The 19209-nt window shown below is 33.9% G+C and overlaps 1 pseudogene; it reads left to right on the top strand.

The window, feature by feature from the left end:
* The first annotated feature begins 9190 nt into the window (after nt 1–9190).
* LOC141843954 (uncharacterized) lies at nt 9191–16673 on the top strand (annotated as a pseudogene).
* The last annotated feature ends 2536 nt before the right edge of the window (nt 16674–19209 follow it).

A 19209-nucleotide genomic window follows, 5' to 3' on the forward strand; every position in this document is an offset into this window, starting at 1 on the left:
GGGGGGATGTTAGAGTCATAGATTTATATATACATATCTTAATATTGCATATTATTAAACAATATAAGTTAATGGATGTATGGAGAAATCAATATTAACACTAGATATCTTCCATTTGGATATTGGAAAATTACATCAATGATCTCTTCTTCAAGGTTCTACAAGAGCCACTGCTTCCATTTGATTTAGGATAGTAAATTTGGTCGTAGTAAGATATCATCATGAGTTAAGATGTTTGTTGTATTTTGCAACTTATTAAGTGTTAAATAATTTTAGGATTAGAACTAATTTGATATTCTAAGAATTTTAATGTGAGTTGTTTTTTGTTAGTTAGCCTTACTCATCTACATGTAGTCTTGACGCAATGGTAAAGTTGTTATCATGTGACCTTGCGATCATGGTTTGTGTTGTAGAAACAATCTTTTTCAAAATGCAAAATAAGGTTACATATAATAGATCTAATGTTATCTGACCCTCCCCAAGGCCCCGCACTGACGGAAGTTTCGTGCACCGAGCTGCCCTGGTCTTACCCATCTCCATCTTAGTAGGATTAAAAATGTTGTACTTCACATATCAATTAAATGAGTTTACTATGCACTATTGTTTTGCTTGTATTGTTCTCTTAGTAGGAATTGTCTTTAAAATTGTTCCAATATTATTGTACTATTTCTGTAAGTAATTTAGTTTAGAAATATAATTTATGTTTATAAACTAATAAAGATGAAGAATGTACTATTACAATGGATAAAAATGAAAATAAAGAGTTGGAGATAAAAAAGAATTTTTATAGAATTCGTAATCAATTTTCTATTTCATTTTAAGATTGCAATCCAATCAAGGGAGAAACAAATTTAATTTCTTTTTGGGTATCTCTTTGAGATTGCAATGAATACAAGGAGTGAATCAGGAATTTATAGATGATATGGCTAAAATTAAAATAGTATTCTACCTAGTTTCTAGAATGTTTTCTTATGGGTGATATTATTGTGGCTTAACATAAAATCCTTGTCGAATCTACCTACTTTCTTATATGAACATTTGGATAAAATTGAAATTGCAATAAATTAAAGGACTAAATGTGGTTAAAGTAAGTTTCAATTGTGACTTGATGATCATGGAACTAACGCCCTGTATTAAAAAAATATTATAACAATGTTCCATTGTATTTTTTTTCTCATTTTTTATTGCAACTAGTATTTCACGTGCAATGCACGTGACGTTATTTTATATAATTAACAATTAAAATTAGTAAGTATGAGTGTTTGAATAAATAATTAAAATATAAATAAGTTAAATTGGCTATAGATTGTATAATTAGAAAAAAAATTTATAAATTTTGAAAAACCTCCTTAAATACAAGGTTTGTTGTTGAATTTTTCTGTTTGCTGTCACTATCACATATCAAAATTTTTAGACCCATGGGATTCGTAACTCTGGATAAGACTTGAATTCATAAATCATCGATGGAAATGTATCATCAAAAATTTCACATACATGAGTTTTTGTAATAAAATTAATCTTGTATTTATTTGTTGTTGTTTTATACTTCATTCGATTCTCTACAACAATGATATTTTTTATGGCAAATACATGACCTTCTTTGAGAATGAGTTTCACTCTCTTCATGATCTGACGTTTTATTGTTCCATGTATGGGTTCATCCTACAAATATATAGAAAGAGTAAATATTTGTATTTTCTAACAGTAATCAATTATATACGTAAAAAAAATATACAACATCTTTATCATGAAAGACACACTCCAAGCTAAAATATCCGTTGTTTCTATATGCAGGTAGATCATAACAATTAACTAATCGGAGTTTCAACGCCCATTGCATTTTCGAAGGGTTAACCTCTCGAATGAGATTAAACAGAGGAGCTATTTTTTTATTTCAGCCTAAAGTGAGTGAGTGAAGATATTGCAATCCTAATTTATAGAGTGTATGCAACCTCACTCTCATTTGTAATATGTGGTATTTATAGCATCAAAGTTATTCAATATGTTTTGAAATATGTGGTATTTGATAGGATCTTTAAATTATTCAATATATTTAGGAATATGTGTTTTACCATTTAATTAATAATAACAAATCGAGCATTAAAGTTTATGCTTAATATGGATTAAAATGCATTTAAAGATCTATGGTATTAATATAGATTAATATGGATGAAAAGTTGTATTATTAATCAATTATAGCTGTGTAAGTTTGTTTCCGTATAAATAAATATGTCTATTTATAGAAATGATATTTAGGCGGGAAATTTTTAGACAGACAACTCAGTTTTTATATATATATAGATATTATATATATTATACTTTGGCCAAAATTGCTATAATATAAACAAAATTATCCTAACTTGATAAAAAAATATTGAAACATTGTTATATCAAAATATTTTTTTCCACCTCAATCAAAATTATTTTAATTTGATCAAAATTACACTAACATTAGTACTTTTGATCAAGGTTAAAAATTAAAAGGACACCATTTAATCATGTTCGTCAAAAGATATCTCTCTTTTGAGCATGGTGATAGAGTAGTTAATCGAATAGTTAAAAATAACATACAATCAATAGTTATAAATATACATCTAATAGTTATAAATATACATTATAATAACATACATATTAAACATATAATCATATGAATTATATTTTAAATTTTTATATAATTTAAAATAATTAACATGTTAAATTTGAGAAAAACATTTATATATTTTACTACAACAATCTATTAATCTATGGAAAAAGATTAGTATGCTTGGAGGGGTAAAGGATGACACATTAGAGCAAACTTAGAAGGTTCGGTGCATCTGAGGGAGTAACAGTCTAACATAAGGTGGATTTAAGGATAACAAAGATAAAAACTGAAGGCATAAAAGCTACGAAAAATATAAGAGCAAAGTGAAATTTTGGTTTGACTATTGGGGAGGAAGAGTGATGATTTCTTACTCTTTGTAAGTGCATTTTGGTCTTTTTATTCCTTTTTTTTTGTCTCTCCCTCATGTCTAGATTTTCAATGAGCTTCTTCTTTATCAAACAAGGAGAGGCTAACTTAGGGATGACAATGAGTCGGGTTTGATAAGATTCAATATCCTTCGTTTCTATCCTCATCGGGTATTCAACTTTCATCTCCATCATCATCTCTATCGGATATTCATCCTCATACCCATCAGAGGATCGAATATCCATCCTCATACCTATTAGAGAATCGAATATCCTCTATATTGTAGGTAAAATTATAGGTCCAAATGATTTTCTATGGTATTGGATTTCAAATATAAAAAAGAGAGGCTAACTTAGGGATGACAATGAGTCGGGTTTCAATCAGATTCAATATCCTTTGTTCTCATCCTCATCAGGTATTCAACTTTCATCTCCATCCCCATTTATATCGGATATTCAATTTTCATCCTAAACCCACCGAAGGATATCTTTAATACCCATCAGAGGATCGGATATCCATCCACATACCCATCAGAGGATTAAATATCCTCTATATTGTAGGTAAAATTTTAGGTCTGAATGATTTTCTATGGTGATGGATTTCAAAATCCAGCACCACAATTGGTATTGATTTTCAAATATCAACACCACTTATATATATATATATATATATATATATATATATATATATATATATATATATTATTTAATCGAGTATTCGGGTAGGATATAAGTAGAATTTTATCAAATCCACCTTTATACCCAAATCTGAAAATTTAATCAGTTCTAAAAATTCCTGCATATCCTCCTCCATTTGGGTTCGATATAAGATCCTCCATCGAATTCAGAGAAAATTATCATCCCTACCCTAGGTTAACGGATTCCACTTCTCGCTTGCTTGCCTTCATTGGCAAGGTAAATAAAAAAGTGTGTAACACCGATTTGCTCAACTCTCTCTTCCTCCTCCTTCGAGAAGGGCAGATAATGAATAGTGCCGATCGAGACCCTCTTCCTTGCCGCCTCACAGAGAAAGTATGTAAAGGGTGTAAAAGAGCATCCAAATCCACGTAACAAACCAACCAACAAAAGGAGAAGCATAAAAGATCTCACTTTACAAAGCAAGTGATCATCATCATCATCATCTATCTCAAGGGAGATGATGTATTTATATTTGTAAAAGTATATCAATGATATATAATTCTTTAATATTAATTTTGAAGGGATATGATTAATAAAAGATTTTTTTGAAAAAAATATATTAAAAAATCAGAAAATATTGGAAATTTTAAGAAATTAGGAAAAAAATAAAAGGAAAAAAAATTAAAATAAACAAATGGATAATCAATCTAATTTTTAATCAAATATTTATTTTTAAATATAAATTTAAGGCAATTTATATATGTATATTATATTAATTTTAAATAAAAATATTTATATTTGTAATTTAAAAACTTTTTGGTGTTCTTCTATGGTTGTCTTCTATCTTATATTACCTTATTGCGATGGTGAGCCCTTTAATATTCGAGATTCCACACTAGTACTACTAAAGGCCTATGAACTTTAGTGACAATGCTTTTTGCTATCTTCCAACTTTAGTAGCAACCTTGGAAGCCAAGCAAAGCATTGGTCTTTTTCACAACCTTGGAAGCGAAGCAAAAAAATTTAATTGAATTAGACGAGCACTAATATTATAAAAAAAAACAAACTTAATATTCGAGCTAAGCTCCACTGAATTGAATTAGACAAACACTAGCAATACTAAAGATCGTATGAACTTTAGCAAAGCAAAGCATATGACTTTTTCACAATCTTGGAAGCGAAGCAGAGCACTAGCACTAACACTCACTGCAAAAATAACCTCAAATAGTGATGAATTTAACAATCAAATTTATATCGACCATTAATTTTGCAATTAATATTGTATTTCAATCGTTAAATAATGATCGAATATATTTCAATCGCTATTTTAGCTACCGACCTAGATACGATCACAAAATAGCAACCAAATCTAGATTCGGTCATTAAATTAGTGATCTGAATCTAAATTCGATCTCTACATTACTGAATCTAAATTTCATCGCTAAATTTGGATTTGAGCGGGATGGATCAGGGTTTAGGGTATGATGAATTGAAATTTAATGATCGAAACAGGTTTGGTCGTTGTTTTAGCAACCGAATCACGGTTCGATCGCTATTTTTAGCCATCGAACCTGTTTCAATCGCTAATTTTAGTGATTGAACCCGATTCGGTTGTCAATTCTAGCGATCGAACTGGGTTCGATTGCTACTTACTAGGGTTTGGGAGAAGAAATGGGGGGGGGGGGGGGGGGGGGGGAAGGGGGGGGGTGCGCGTGATATGCTTTTAGGGAAATATTAGCGATTGGACCTTGGTTCGATCGCTAATTTTAGCGACCAAACCTTGGTTCGGTCGCTAATATTTCCCTAAAAGCATATCAAGCGCACCACCCCTCGATTTCTTCTCCCAAATCCTAAAAATTTCTCCTAATCTCCGATCTTGTCTCCGACGTGATATTTCTGACGGGATTTCTCTGTAGCGTTGCAGGGTGGGGTGGCAGCTACTTTACTTTGATGGCGGTGGCAGTAAGCTTCTTTACTTTGATTTTGTTTTTTTGTCAGTGGAGCGCGACAGGGGTTGTCATTGGGTGACGTCAAGCTGGTGCTGTGGTCGAGGTGGTGACACGATTTGGGTGGGATGGATATAGAGAAAGTCTCTTATACAATCAATGTCTTCTGAGTAAATCCCTTGGCAACAAGACGAGACATATTTATACTTTTCAACATTGCCTTCATCAAATTTTTGAATGGGACACCTACTTGGTTTTAAATATCCATTTACAACCAACATTGAGAAATACAATTTTTATTTCTGATGTACTCTCAAAATGGGCAATTCGACAGGTGAGAAAGTTCTCAAATGTCATTGTCTGCCATAGACTTCAACTCTTCTTGCCATATAACGTTAATCCACCATTCAGAATTAGAGCATCGTTTGACTTTTTTGAAAGATGCAAGATCATTTTCCAACCCAATATCAAACTTGTGCTCTTGAAGATAAATATAATCATGAGAAATCATGGATATCTGTTCCCTCGTAGATCACCTTAAAGGTACTTATTCTTGAGGTGATATATTGAGGTACTTGCTCATCAATATGCGACAATATCTCACTTTAAGTGGAGAGACCCTACAACTACATTGGAGATGTTATGAGAATATCTTGGTTCATTATTCCTTCTAGATGTGCAATATCCATGATGTGCGGTATAATAACTATATCGCTAATGATTGCACTAATAGTGATCATAGGAGGATTGCTTACACTTTCCTAAAAAATATTTTCCTAACTTTATCACTCCTACTGCCCTCAATAAATTTGACATTTTCCGTTTCAAAGAAGGATCTGTTAGAAGGATCATAAAATTTATACCCTCTAGACTTTTCAGAATAATCCACAAAATTACAGCTCATAGTTTATGAGCCCAGTTTCTTTTCATTAGGCTTGTAAGGCCTAGCCTTAGTTGGACACCCCTAGACGTGTAAATGTCTAATACTAGGCTTTCTACCCGATCCTCAACAAAATGGTCTGCTAATTGGCTAAGGAAACTTCTAGCATCTTCTCCTTCAGTAATAGAGCCTTTAATTAGTGCCGATATAGAAAGCTTCATTATACTTAGACACATGCGGTTTGATCACTCTCACTTTTCAAATTCAAACCTCTGCTCTATGGTGTTAGTATTAGTCAGGGTGCAAGACATTCATATATCAATACATAGTCCAACTCCATACAACCCAAGACTACGATAACGTGCTCTTTTCATTCAACAAAATTAGAATCAATTAAATGTTATTAAGATTAGCAGTTATTGATTGCACTGAAATAATAAAAGAGAAAAAATAATGTAAGCTCACGATTTAATTAATACTAAGAATATATATATATAAAATATGCAAATAATGCATATGAGCTATTTATGAGATATCAAATACAACATTATATTTTATTCCTTGGACTAAAATGCAGTTTATTAGTAGTACTCTCTAATATAACTCAAACTTTTGTTGGCTACATAATGAGTCTTCCTTTGGGCCGACTCATTATGCACATAATTCGACATTTTATATGAGTTATATATTGGTCTATAACTTACATCAACCATAATTAGCCACGCAATATGTCTTTCTTTGGGCCGACATATTTTGTGCACGATCTGAACAAAATAAATTTGTTCTATAGTTGTAAGCTACCTTGAATATATATCTGGCATAAAAGTAATTTTTCTTTGTGTCAATTTCTTTTAGCATAGATATATGTCTATCGACACAAAATGCACTAAATCTATCTAATGTGTCTTTCTTTGGGTCGATATAATAGTTCAATTTAGTAACACGTGTGTAGATAAACCCAAGAATACCCAAAGAACTTTAACCGAACACTTGATCAACCTTTATAGCTCAAAACATTAGACTTATCAATCGATTAATACCCTATGACAATCGATTGATATCACTCAATCGATTTGGAAGTCTACCGTATGCGACTTCAAAATCATCAATCGATTGATGATGAATATCAATTAATTGGTGTCAACCAATCGATCTCGCTAATTGATCACAAACCCTTATGTGTTCGACATCTAACTCATCAATCGATTGCTGATTCATGATAATCAATTGGGGTTACCAATAAATCACTGAAATTGATTATTAAAAGCAATCAAGTCAAGTAACCGATTAAAATCGACACACCATCCAAGTTTTCCAACCAACGGTGGATGAGTGCTCAAACTTGTTCCAGGACAAACAGATTGTAGCATTAGATAACCATAAGATCCTCTTCTTCTGCAAAAAGGTGGATCTGCCACCTTAGCGGCCCCACGATCGGCCCCACGACCATCTGTGAGGAGGTAAATCGAGAAAGTGCAATTGATTACGACGCAGGAGGGTATTGTCTGGCTTCGCCAGGATTCGAACCCTTGCTCTCTTCTGCAAGTCTGCTGCGTCGTAACCAACTCACCTATGCCCCGGGGGGAACCATAAGATCCTCAGTGTTATTATTGGACAGCAATCCCATTATCTCATTTATCAAACATCAAAACACGTTTGGTCGTTAAATTAATTTAACGACTGATTAGCGATCAAAATTTTGACTAGTTATTTTTTAGCCACTTCGATTCTTTTTTTGCTATCTTTTGACTTTCAAAGCAAAGCATAGCAGAGCTTGAGCGTTTGAGTGCTAGTGTGAAAGCTTAATTGAGACTTATACACTAATGAGAATTGTCCATATCACAAACAAAAAAAAAATGATAATCCCAGTTAGTCGCATTGACTCAATTCTTAGAGGATGATAGGTCCGGTCCTACGGAAGTTTCCCAGTCGGCCACTAGAGTAAATCGGGAAGCACACACAGCGGCCAACCCAGATGCCCCAGCATCCTTTGATTGCGATCCCCATTTGGAGGAAAATTCCTGCAAATACGTCTTAGCAACAAAAATGATAAATCCCAATTAGTCCCATTGACTATCTCTGGGGTGACCGGCCCAACCCCACAGAAGTTTCCCACCGGCCACCAGGGTAAATTGGGAAGTGCACGCAGCGGCCAGCCCAGACGTCCAGCATCCTTTGATTGCACTCCCCATTTGGAGAAAAATTCCTGCAAATACGCCGTAGCTAGGGATCGAATCGTAGATGTCTGGGTGACAACCTGGATGTTCTACCGCGACACCATTGCCCCGGGGACAAAAACTGTAGTGGGTAAACTTTTTATAGTGACCGATCCCGACCATCGAAATGACCTTGTATCAGAAAACCCCCTAAGAGATTTTTTGAAGGCATGATACTACTAGGTTGATAAGAGCATACTGCCTCAATAGCACCTCAGCCAACAAATACATATTCCTAAGACTTGAATCGCACAATACCTCAATCAGCAAATACATATTGCTATGAGGATTCAAACTTAAAACCTCAAGCAACACATGTCTCCTTACTTAATTTTGATAAATTAATATGTCTAACTCATTATAGTTTTCTAAATTAATTTTGATAAATCTAATTTTAAGATTCGAGATTCACTTAGATTGAATTAGACATGCACTAGTTTAATATTCGATGCCTTTTTGCTATCTTCTGACTTTCGTAGCAACCTTAAGCAAAGCAGAGTATCTGCCTTTTTCACAACCATGGAAGCGAAGCAAAGCAGAGCTTGAGCGTTTGAGTGCTAGTGTGAAAGCTTAATTGAGTTCGAAGACCGAAGCGCCTTTAATTCTCCTGCATGTGGCCATTTCTTTAAATTCATGGTGACACTACCTCGCTCTCCTACTCTGTCACCTCTGCTTGCACACCAACTCGATCGACGTCCAGAGCTGAAGAGCTGCAAGGCAAGCGATGTCCGACTCAGAAGGCCATGGCAGGCTACGGACCAAATCTTCTCATGGTCCATGAAGGATGTGCTCAACCCAGATTTCTTCAAGCACAAGGTAAAATTAAATAGACTCTTTCTCTACTCGCACTCGTTAACAATCGAGTTTTTTCAAACCCCTTCGGCTTCATGTTAATTTAGGTGGAGAGGATTCCCATGACCTTCGATACTGTCGAGAACTATTTGAGCTCGTTTACTTTTCCACTGCTGGAAGAACTACGCGCAGAAATGTGCTCTAACCTGAAAGCCATATCCCTTGCTCCTTTTGCCAAAATAGAGCAACACTACTGCATGAATCACAAAGAGCGTGTATATCTCATGAATGTTGAACGTCCGGCTGATCGAGGCAAAGCTCATGGTAGGGAAGCCAATGCATGCAAAGATGGCGACAAAATGCCTGTTTTGAATTTCTCAGGTAGAGGAAGAAGTAGCATTGCTAGACCACGCAAAGATGTTATTGGACCTCGGAGTTCCTCGGATGGAGGCAGAAGTGCAAGTGCCAATGCATGCAAAGATGGCGACAAAATGCCTGTTCGGAATTTCTCAAGTAGAGGAAGAAGTAGCATTGATAGACCACGCAAAGATGTTATTGGACCTCGGAGTTCCTCTGATGGAGGCACAAGTGCAAGTGCCTATACGCCACGCCTGGGTGACATTCTTATCTTGTCACATAGTAGGCCATCAGATGGTTATGTTCCGATGATGGGTCAGGAATCATATTGCCTTCTTAAGGTAGTTGAGGATGAATCTCTTGGACTTCCACAAGGAAGTTTTGCAGTGAAAGCATCAAGAGATATTGATGTTTCAAGAGGTGAATCTGAGTGCAAAGAAAAAAGTGGCTTTTTTGTGGTTTATCTATTGAACACGACAACGTACTCTAGAATCTGGAAGGCAATGAATTTTGAGCTTGCACAGAAGAGAAGTTTAGGTCTTATTTACAAGGTGGTAGATGTTGACCAAAAGGTATGCAAATGGTAGATTCATCTTTGTAAATATATGTTGTTTTTGTTTGTATTTACTTTGTGGCAAATTGTCTTTTTGATAGGATGACATGGGTGACATTTCGTTTGCATCCAACTCCGATGTTGGTAGCATTCAAAACATTGACATTGGATTGAATTTAACCAAGTTGTCACTCAATGAGTCCCAGACCAATGCGATACTGAGTTGCATATCAGCGAGAGAGAGTCGCAATGATACGGCCATTAGCCTTATTTGGGGACCTCCTGGTACTGGAAAGACGAAGACAATCAGTGGTTTAGTGTGGCTATTAGATCAACTGAAATGCCGAACACTTATTTGTGCACCGACCAACAATGCTGTAAAAGAAATTGCATCGCGCTTGTTGAAGCTACTGAAAGAATCCTCTGGGATCAGTCCATGTCGGTTGGGAGATGTTATTTTGTTTGGCAACGAAGAAAGATTGAAAATTGGTGATGATCTGAGAGATGTGTTTCTTGAGCACCGAGCAGATAGCTTAAAACGGTGCTTTGGAATTGGATTACAAACTGGCTGGAAGAATTGTCTTAGTTCATTACTAGAGTTATTTGAACATGGTGCAGTTTTGTACAAGACATTTTTACATAAAGAGAAGATTAAGGATGACAAGAAGGACTACAATGTTGAGAATCCATCAAGTCAGAGCAAGGAGACTTTTCTATCATTTGTTAGGAAAAAATTTGCATCTCTTTTAAAGGAATGCAAGGAGTGTTTCAATACTCTGTATGTTCACATGCCGGCAGCTGCTTTGTCGGAAGTTTGCTGTAAACAAATTAAGGATCTTCTTGGTTCCCTTGAATGCTTTAACACTTTTCTCTTCAAGAAAGATGCAGGGAATGATCTGGAGAAAGTATTTAGATTCAGTTTGGAAGAACAAGAGGAGTCTCTACCTGAATGCATCGATTTTGTCGGTACCAACATCAATACCTTTACCATGCTACTGAAGTTGAAAATAGTTTGTTGTCGCAATGTAAAATTGCTCCAGCAGTCGTTACATCTACCTTCATTTTCTGACAAGATTAGCATCATGGACTTCTGCTTGCAAATGGCTAACCTCGTTTTCTGTACAGCATCAACTACTGACTGGTTATACAGATTGCAATTAGACAAGCCGTTCGAGGTTGTGGTTATTGATGAAGCTGCACAGTTAAAAGAATGTGAATCTCTAATACCCTTGCAGGTCTCATCCATAAGTCATGCAGTCCTTGTTGGCGATGAATGTCAATTGCCTGCTCTTGTCAAAAGCAAGGTGCCAATTAACAACCATTTTCTATAATCTTAATAACTTTAACTTTGTATTGAAATAGTTTGTAATTTAGTATATTTTCTGTACTATGTTCTGGCAATACATTAATTTGTATATCTTTAATCATGTTGAATTTATGTTCATCTTATCAGGTCTCGAAAAATGCAATGTTTGGTAGGAGTCTATTTGAAAGGTTGAGTCAATTAGGATGCAAGAAACACCTTCTGAAAGTGCAGTATCGCATGTGTCCATCTATTAGTTCTTTTCCTCTCAAAAACTTCTATGACTCCAAGGTTTTCAATGGACCAAATGTCATCAAGGAGGACTACAGAAAAAAATATCTTCCAGGAGAGATGTTTGGATCCTACTCTTTCATAAATATCACAGATGGAACCGAGAGTGATGACAGCCTCAGTCACAGTACGAAAAATGACATGGAAGTTGTTGTTATCTTGGAAATTCTTAGAAGCCTTCATACAGGTATGTATTGTGGTTTCATAGTGCTGGCTATTAATTTGCTAGCTCTATGAGTCATAATGTTTACAATAGTTTAATAAATCTTCCAAACACAACAAACTGCTAAATTTATGATAGACTATTATGATGTTCTTTTGAGGTATAATCCATTACAGTGGCCTGACATTGGTGTTCATTAGTACTTCCCATACATTTTACAAACATTAGTATTATAAACTTTTATAACTGCAGGCTAACTTTAATGATGTCTGTGAGTTAAGCTATCGATATTGTCAAATCCTCATTCCTTCGGCAAAGATGGATCATATGAAAGTTACTGATACTATGACTTTCTTTCTGTACATCTTTTTCTCATGGCAAAAAAGACTATCTGTACTTGAGGCCTCGTTTAGATAGTAATTATTTTGCTATGCTTTAGTGACAATTCTTTTTGCTACCTTTGAACTTCTGTAGCAACCTTGGAAACAAAGCAAAGCCTTAGTGTTGGTGTCATCTGCCTTTACTCTGCACAAATTGTTGCTATTCAGAATCAGTTAAAAAACATGAATCTGTCAGACTCGAACATGTCTCTTAAAATTAGCACAGTCGATGGGTTTCAAGGTGGTGAGGAAGATGTTATCATACTTAGCACAGTGAGATCCAATGCTGGTGGTTCAATTGGGTTTGTTTCTGATCGTAATCGTACGAATGTTGCACTGACCAGAGCAAGGTGTGTTCCTATGGTTCATATTTGCAGTTATTTTTTTCTGGTATGAATTTTTTAAGATTTTTTTTTATTTTCAGATATTGCCTTTGGATATTGGGTAATGGACCTACATTAAGTAGCAGGCAATCAGTATGGGCAAAAATAGTACAAGATGCAAAAGTTCGTCGGTGTTTTTTTAATGCTACTGAGGACGAGAACATTGCTAAAGCAATCAACAGAACATATAGTTCCTCAAGCACTATAGATTCTCTCAACCTCGATGGACTACACATTAGTGAAAGTCCAAAGAAGGTACATTATTGTCTGATCCTAATTGTAGTTAGCAACTACAAATCCATTATATACTTTGTCATATGAAATTATGACAATCAATTTTGTGATAATGTAAATGATTCAGTTTGCATTTTGTTATCATATTTATACTTATTTCACTTTGTTTTAGGATGAACATACGATTCCAAACTCTAGTCATTGTGGAAATGAATCGAAATATTCTGAAGCTTCTAAAGACAAAATGCCTTTCTCGAGACACATGATTTCAGATAGTTCCTGCAACGAAGAGTATGATTCTGTGCCATATCAAATTTATTTTTAGTAATTTTGTTACTTTTTCAATTATTTAAACTGATTCTGTTAGAAGAGACTACATTGTTTTTGCAATGATGTGAACATTTACTATAACCCATGAGAAACTATCATAATATCATAAACAACCACTTCTCTTGAGAAGAAATTAAAAAAATAAACAACACACATTTAATATATGAAAAATAAGAACACTTGCATTTCTTTTACCATTTATACAAACTTTATCTTTATTTTATTTTTTATGTTGCTACTTCTTGTTTTCTAAAATAACATTGTTATGCATTGTGTTCTTGTACTTGTTGTCTATTTATGTTGTTGTTGATATGATTTTAAGTGCTGACTAATATCAGTTGACATGGTTGAAATGTATTCTTTTGGCCGTCGATCAATACCAATACTTTGTTGGCACCCAAAAAGTGTCAATGTAATAACACTTTGCTTGCCTTGATTAGAAAATTATCAACCATATTTTTGTGACTCGTCCAGTCATCCTTCAACTTTGTCCATTGATTATCATGCAAGGAGATAAAACTCTATGAAAAGAGAGGGAAGGAGAAGGTGGGTAGCACCAATCGTAGCTTTAACATCAACCTAGAGGAGGGATGCTAGAGTCATAGAAACATAGACTTATTCATACATACCTTAATATTGTAATCGTTTCAACTCCAGTTGGTAATGAATGTATGGAGAGATCAATATTAATACTAGATGTCTTCAATTTGAATATTGGAAAATTACATCGATGATCTTTTCGAGATTCTACAAGAGTCCATGCTTTGATTTGATATAGGATACTAATTTTGGTAGTAGTAAGGTATCATCATGAGTTAAGATGTTTGTTATATTTTGCAACTTGATAAGTGTTAAATAGTTTTAGGATTAGAACTAATTTGAATTGATCATCAAACACTTTGAAATATGTGTAGTGTTGGTATTAAAATCATACTATTTTGGCCATATGTCTAAACTCAAGCAAAGAATAACAATGTTATAGAGTCTTCAACGTTAATCTCCAATTAGCCTCCAACGTTAACAAGCCATGCATGACCAATTAAAAGCCTCCAACGTAATTGGTTCCAACATGCACCAATAAAAAGCTCCAACGTTATGCATGGCTTAATTAAAAGTAGTCATGCACCTCTAATCGTTAATAAGCCATGCACCTTTAATTAAGCCATGCACAAACGTGGCCAAGCTTGATCTTATAAGTCAAATGTTGACTTGGTAAAAGTCAACTTAGTTGACTTTTTGTAGGTAGATCGGTTGGGTGATTTCTGGCCAACCAGAGTTAGGCTCACCCGAACCCGACTCCGGCCTTTCGCCCCTCGAGCATGCTTCCTCCCGGCTTCTCGTCCCTCGGACATCGCGCATGTCCTTCTCGCTCCACCGGCGTACTCTTCCGTAGCTTCCGCGTCCCTCGGATTGCACCGAGCCCGTCGGCTCACTTCCCCGCGCATCCCTTCTCGTCCGCTACGTCTTACGCTCGACTTCCTCCGTACCTAAGTTCCTGCGCACTTAGCAAAGGGATTAGAATAACACAGGACCTAACTTAACTCGGTTGATCACATCAAAACTAACCGAGGCACCAACAAGAATGAAAGTTTATGCCTTGCTTAGCAATACCACAAACAAAAAAAACTTTTGAAGAACCAAAAAGTAACAACAAATTGTTGTGTTGCTTCCAATAAAGGCCTTGCCAATTTTTATTTCAAATTTAGATAGTATTGAAAACCACACGAGGACACAAATATTGTATGATTTATTTATTATTTAATGGCAATAATTTGTCTATTTGTTAGACGTTCCTCTAATCCTCGAAGTCCTTTGTGAATTTTCTCATGCAGTGGATATGCAGAGTCAGTCCATGGATATGCTAAATCTATTTATCAGCCCAAAATACATCTTGTGAATGAAGAATGCAGTGATGATATTCTAAGAATTCGTTATTCTAGAGAAAAATTGATGTGAGTTGTTTTTTTCAGTTAGCCTTATCCATCTCAGTCTTAGTAGGATTGAAAATCTTATACTTCGCATATCAATTGAGTTTCTTAAGTACTATTATTTTACTCACATCGTTCTCTTAGTAGGAATTGCCTCTTAAATCATTCCAATATTGTTGTTATATTTATATTAAGTAATTTAGTTTAGAAACATAATTTACTTCTTGAAAACAACAAAGATGAAGAATGTACTACTACAATAGATAAAATTGCATAGGGAGTTCATTTTATGATGGTCATACAAACTATGGAGAAATAGATTTAATTCTTTTAAGGTATCTCTTTCGTATTGCAACGAATACAAGGAGTCAATCCAGAGATCTGCAAAAGCTATCTGTCTACCTATTGATCAGGAATTTAGAGATGATATGGCTAAAATTGACATTGAAGAATTGAAAATGATGTGAGACTTTATTGCAATTTTCTTCATCTACTGTGTTTCTTCATTGGCATGTTGTTTTTATTTTTCATGCTACAGGGAATACAAAGAGTTGATACCAAAAACTGTAGAAGCTATGCAAATCTATCAACCTATGAATCAAGAATCTGGAGATGACTTTGTTAAAATTGATACTGAAGAATTGAAAATGATGTGAGTCTTTATTGCAACTTATTTCATAGAGTATATATACTTTCAGTAATCCCAACAGTTAATTTGAGTCTTCGTTTTCCTACTGGGATCGAGTTCCTCTGTACATGGAATCTTTACTTTTCTAAAGTTGTATTGTGAATTGTGATTTGCACCCTTATTCTTGTCATCACAAAAACCATTTTGGCATAATACTGTGAATTAAGGGAATTATGTTGATACATATGTTGTTGATACACATTAACAAGTTAGAAACATTTACAATATTCGTTTAGTGATAAGATTTTTGAAGACATGGATTCAGTTTGAATTTGTTCCTTGTGAATATTGAGATTGTAAATTTGTTCTAATTATTCTTTTTTGAATCAGGCTAAATGAATTAAATGATACTGATAGGTATGAGATACAACTTTCAATTTTTTTTATCAACTTCAATTCTATAGATTTTCTATCTATTCAACCTTAGTTTTTGTTGCATTGCCCTTATTAGGAACCCTGCCGATACGAAGATATCCTAATTGCTCACCTTCTTGCAGGAACAAATCGATCATAAGGTTTGAATTTTTTAAAAATCATATCATGTCGAAATAGTATTCAAATTAGTTTCTACAATGTTTTATTTTGGGTGATGTAATTGTGGCTTAACATAAAATCCTTGTCAAATCTATTTACAGAGATGAGCAACTGCACTTTAAATCTAATGATGGATCGTTCAACTTTCTTATATGAACATTTGGTCTTTGTTCTGAGTAAATGTAATTTGAATTTGGGGTAGTTTTTAAGTTAATTTTTCTGAATGCTGATCCTTTTAGTTTTGAATGAAAGGTCAGTAAGTTTCAATGGTGACTTGATTATCATTTTCGCTTTGTTATTAGCTTTGTTCTTAAAAAAAAAAGTCGGCCACCTCAGCAACCTCTTAGAGTCAAGTAGGGAGGTAAATTTAAGTATATAGACAAAAGACGCATAGTGAGGTGAAGTCCAAGCAAGTCATGAGTTCCAACAAGATTTGACCTTTATTTATTATATCAAAAATATCATGCGCCTATCGTATACGTACTACGCCTTAGGGATAGTTTTGTTCTAAAACAAGTTATTATCAAGACGACCCCTAACTGCATGTATGTGTGTTTTTTTTTTCTCATGATATAAATCTTCTAAATGACATTTGTACTTAATAGCCATTATTATGTGAAAATGTCTTTATTTTCATTATCTTTGAAATGATGTCATATATTAAAAATATATATTATAACAACGTTTCATTCTATTTTTTTCTCAAAAATATTTTTATTTCAATGCTATGGTAGTAATTTTATTTAAAATTGGCATAATGTAAAACAAAATTATCCTAATTTGATAAAAATTACTATATATGAAACATTGTTATATTAAAACTCTAGCATGTCAAAGTTAATTGGATGCTAGATAATGAGGAAGTCTCCGACAGGTTAAGATTGATAGGATATCGAGCAAAAGAAGTCTTAATAGGTTAAGTTCAAATGGATAGTAAAAATGTAAAAATTCAGCTTTGTTAAAATTGAAACATAATTATTAGCCAATTGATAGAGTATATCAATCGACTAATGAGTATAAACCCTCAAAAATAGAGTTGATACAATAATTGTGCTACAATATTTTGCTGCAGTACTCTGAACATTAGCTTGCTAGTACCAATTGACTGATGTATCTGATTAGTCAACTATGGCTTTAAAAATCGAACAGAAACTAATTGGTTGAATTGATTTGGCTAATTGAGAGATAGTTGACATCAATCAATTGATGTCAATTAGAAATAGAATAAAAGTTGACGTTCGACTCGACTAATAACATTAGTGGATTGATATTTAATATCAATTGATTGATGTGAATCAGGAGTTGAACAGAAATAAATTGATTTGACTATGAGACTTGACTAATTGTTATTAATTGATTGCTAGATGAATTAATCAATTGATATTAAAATAATCAATAAAATCATATTTCAGAAGGTTTAGAGACTATTCAATTGTAGAAATAATGTCGGAGACTATATTAATCGACTGATGGATAAGATCAAGTAATTGATAGATGAAAATCAATCCCGATCTACAGGCTTTAAAAGAGACATTTCAAGACGATTTTCAAGGTTGGATCTTGTGGAGTTGGAGACGAAGTGTTGCTGTATTTTCCATCATCAAGAGGCAATTCAAAACAATAAACAAACATTTAAAGTAAAATTTATCAATTGTAAAATGTCTTCGCTTTCATTTCTATTTATATTTTATATATCTTGTATTTGCTTATAACAATTAATATTATAAGAAACTTCTCCGCCTCTAGAATGTATCCAAGAAGGAAACTGTTATAATGATAATAGATCACTAGGACTATGCTTTGAAGTAGTCTTGGGAGACGGTATTAAATCAAATAAAATTAGTTTGTCTTTGCTTGTCTTTTCTTTTATTGTATATTTTATTTTCATTGTGCATTAATATTTTATAGACAAGCATGAAATCATGATGGAACGATCAAAGTTATTCACCCCTTCCTTTCTAATTTATACAAGTGTGAACACCATATTATATATATATATATATATATATATATATATATATATATATATATATATATATATATATATATATATATATATATATATAGTAAACGAATAAAAGAGAAAGTATAAGATACCATAAAAATGAGATATTTAAGAAAAATGTATGATAAAAAATTAATGATTTTAAATGTAAAAAAATTATGCCCTTTATTATATACCTTTTTTGTGGACTCTTATAATATATACTATTTTATATCATGTATTTTTTTATACTAATTTTTGGAATTTTTAACCTCTAGGTTATATTTACTCGTCCACTTAACTAATTATAGTGCCATCTGACTATATTTCATAATATTGACTGTAAATAAAATTTAGAATTGATTGTTCTAGTGTTCTTGCGTTCTTTCGGTCGCCGAATCGTATCTGCATGCATGTACGCAATCATTAACGTAACTGCATCCCCACTCGGCCACTCACCTGTGGGAATGATCCAGGTTTGCTCAGTGGAGTTCAAAGTCCGAAGCGATTCTACTTCTCCTCTCTGCATGTGGAAATGGAATCGTCATTTCTTCAAATTCATGGTCAAAAAGAACTCCATCTCCAACTCTGTCACCTCTGCGCTCTGCTTGCACCCCAACTCGATCGACCTCCAGAGCTGAAGAGCTGCAAGGCAAGCA

Source organism: Curcuma longa, chromosome 13 (assembly GCF_044706935.1).
Source record: "Curcuma longa cultivar G26 ecotype Majalengka, Jawa Barat chromosome 13, ITB_CL_G26_1.1, whole genome shotgun sequence".
NCBI classification, from domain to species: domain Eukaryota; kingdom Viridiplantae; phylum Streptophyta; class Magnoliopsida; order Zingiberales; family Zingiberaceae; genus Curcuma; species Curcuma longa.